Source organism: Strongylocentrotus purpuratus, unplaced genomic scaffold, assembly GCF_000002235.5.
Source record: "Strongylocentrotus purpuratus isolate Spur 01 unplaced genomic scaffold, Spur_5.0 spur5_scaffold_12, whole genome shotgun sequence".
Classification (NCBI taxonomy): Eukaryota; Metazoa; Echinodermata; class Echinoidea; order Camarodonta; family Strongylocentrotidae; genus Strongylocentrotus; species Strongylocentrotus purpuratus.
Window position 1 is genome coordinate 33715574 of NW_022145597.1, and position 3754 is coordinate 33719327.

The window sequence follows — 3754 nt, forward strand, 5'->3', positions numbered from 1 at the left end:
ACTGGCTGTATAGCTTCTAAGTCGATTCGACAACTAATAGTCGTTATTTTCCCACTTAATTAAAGTCATTTTCAAGCCCTCTTCTTTTTAGGGAAGTTCTAAATTAGTATTATCTTTCAAATGCCGTTTGAATTTATATTTAGCAAATCATATTAGAAATGAAAGGTTAGATTGTTGTGCTTCATTTCTTATTGTACTGTATAAACTTTTTTATTGGTCAAAAGGTTTCAGTGCATGACCTTACTTGGAAATTACTTCCGAATAGCTTTTCTAAGAATAAACTGAAAGTACAATATGAATAAAATTGTACTACCAGTTATTTTGAAAGAATCTACCAGTATCTTACCGGTAAATCCGTTTTAATATAACTCCCATTTTGCATTATCGTACTCTCTGTCTCTTTTCCCCTCTCTCTCTTGCTATCCCCCTCTTAACTGCTTTTTTCTTCTCTCTCTCTCTCTCTCTCTCTCTCTCTCTCTCAATATCACTCTTTAAATGTCATTAGCAATGAAGAATGATCGGACGCATCACTACTTGATATCATCTACTGACAGACAGAAGGCTATTAAATATTATTCTTTCTGGGAGAAGTTTCAATTGTTACAAAGAAATTGTTGGCTTGCACCTAGAAAATATATCTTACTGACTTGTTTTGTAACTTGTTTTCAAATACAAGGTCGAGCACCCAATCTTTATTTACTGGGTGCAAGCCAAACATTTATTTACAAGAAAAAAAAAGGCTATTAAAGTTGTATGCCCTTCTGTCTCTCAAAAGAGAGTACAAGTATCAGTCTCTTATGTTATAGAACACACATACATACACTTCAAAACACTTTATTTAGCATGCATATATTTAATGGTCAATATGGTTATTTCAAGAGTTAGAAAATTATTAATGGAACAGAGAGTACTTATATTGAATAAAAAAGGATCATGATGAAAACTGTACACATTATTACATTAACATACAGCAAACATAGTACATTAGTCAATTTGAGAATAATTTTTGTTATCACAATAAAAATATCTTGATAATATGCAGATACATGTATATGAAGCAAGTATTAAGTATAAAGTAAGATATATTGTATGTATCACTGTCAAATGACTATAGAGGGTATTTTGGTCTGGATATGGAATTTATTAGAAATCTATCATATTTGTGAATAACATACAAGAGAATGTTGTCTGTGCACAGAATTAAAAAGAGAAAAGAGAGAATAGGATGAGGATGAGGGAAAGGGGAAAAGAAGGGGCTGAAGAAGAAGGAGAAAACAAGATCGAAGTAGTTTCGGTATAAATATATAAATCTAAGGATTAAAGCTGAGTGGCATGGAATAGAAATAGAATTCATATCCTAAACACCTTTGCCAATCTTTTGAATATAGTTTTACAAGTAAGTAGAAGGTCCCAAGAAATGTACTTTTTGTATAGCCTTACCGATCATGATTTTAGACATAAATCATTTGCACGGAAATAAAGCTATAATAGTCATGATAATAATATATGAAAGGACATTTTACAATTTGCCAGATCTTTGATGTTAATCTAGCAAAGATTCTTTGGTTTAAACCTTGAGATGCTCTTGTTTCTTTGTTGATCTAGCAAAGATTCTTTGGTTTAAACCTTGAGATGCTCTTGTTTCTTTGTTAATCTAGCAAAGATTCTTTGGTTTAAACCTTGAGATGCTCTTGTTTCTTTGTTAATCTAGCAAAGATTCTTTGGTTTAAACCTTGAGATGCTCTTGTTTCTTTGTTAATTTAGCAAAGATTCTTTGGTTTAAACCTTGAGATGCTCTTGTTTCTTTGTTAATTTAGCAAAGATTCTTTGGTTTAAACCTTGAGATGCTCTTGTTTCTTTGTTAATCTAGCAAAGATTCTTTGGTTTAAACCTTGAGATGCTCTTGTTTCTTTGTTAATCTAGCAAAGATTCTTTGCTTTAAACCTTGAGATGCTCTTGTTTCTTTGTTAATTTAGCAAAGATTCTTTGGTTTAAACCTTGAGATGCTCTTGTTTCTTTGTTAATCTAGCAAAGATTGTTTGGTTTAAACCTTGAGATGCTCTTGTTTCTTTGTTAATTTAGCAAAGATTCTTTGGTTTAAACCTTTAGATGCTCTTGTTTCTTTGTTAATCTAGCAAAGATTGTTTGGTTTAAACCTTGAGATGCTCTTGTTTCTTTGTTAATCTAGCAAAGATTGTTTGGTTTAAACCTTGAGATGCTCTTGTTTCTTTGTTAATCTAGCAAAGATTCTTTGGTTTAAACCTTGAGATGCTGTTGTTTCTTTGTTAATCTAGCAAAGATTCTTTGGTTTAAACCTTGAGATGCTTTTGTTTCTTTGTTAATCTAGCAAAGATTGTTTGGTTTAAACCTTGAGATGCTCTTGTTTCTTTGTTAATCTAGCAAAGATTCTTTGGTTTAAACCTTGAGATGCTCTTGTTTCTTTGTTAATCTAGCAAAGATTCTTTGGTTTAAACCTTGAGATGCTCTTGTTTCTTTGTTAATCTAGCAAAGATTCTTTGGTTTAAACCTTGAGATGCTCTTGTTTCTTTGTTAATCTAGCAAAGATTCTTTGGTTCAAACCTTGAGATGCTCTTGTTTCTTTGTTAATTTAGCAAAGATTGTTTGGTTTAAACCTTGAGATGCTTTTGTTTTTTTGTTAATTTAGCAAAGATTCTTTGGTTTAAACCTTGAGATGCTCTTGTTTCTTTGTTAATCTAGCAAAGATTCTTTGGTTTAAACCTTGAGATGCTCTTGTTTCTTTGTTAATCTAGCAAAGATTCTTTGGTTTAAACCTTGAGATGCTCTTGTTTCTTTGTTAATCTAGCAAAGATTCTTTGGTTTAAACCTTGAGATGCTCTTGTTTCTTTGTTAATCTAGCAAAGATTGTTTGGTTTAAACCTTGAGATGCTCTTGTTTCTTTGTTAATTTAGCAAAGATTCTTTGGTTTAAACCTTGAGATGCTCTTGTTTCTTTGTTAATCTAGCAAAGATTCTTTGGTTTAAACCTTGAGATGCTCTTGTTTCTTTGTTAATCTAGCAAAGATTCTTTGGTTTAAACCTTGAGATGCTCTTGTTTCTTTGTTAATTTAGCAAAGATTCTTTGGTTTAAACCTTGAGATGCTCTTGTTTCTTTGTTAATCTAGCAAAGATTGTTTGGTTTAAACCTTGAGATGCTCTTGTTTCTTTGTTAATCTAGCAAAGATTCTTTGGTTTAAACCTTGAGATGCTCTTGTTTCTTTGTTAATCTAGCAAAGATTCTTTGGTTTAAACCTTGAGATGCTCTTGTTTCTTTGTTAATCTAGCAAAGATTCTTTGGTTTAAACCTTGAGATGCTCTTGTTTCTTTGTTAATCTAGCAAAGATTCTTTGGTTTAAACCTTGAGATGCTCTTGTTTCTTTGTTAATCTAGCAAAGATTCTTTGGTTTAAACCTTGAGATGCTCTTGTTTCTTTGTTAATCTAGCAAAGATTCTTTGGTTTAAACCTTGAGATGCTCTTGTTTTTTTGTTAATCTAGCAAAGATTCTTTGGTTTAAACCTTGAGATGCTCTTGTTTCTTTGTTAATCTAGCAAAGATTCTTTGGTTTAAACCTTGAGATGCTCTTGTTTCTTTGTTAATTTGGGAAATGTTTCTTTATTATATCAAGAGTGAAACCTTCCCAATTTCTCTACATACCAATGCTTTTCCCTGCAATGTAATATAGCATTACATTGTCACATCAACCTTTAGCAAACAAAAGAAATTCAATTATAAATTT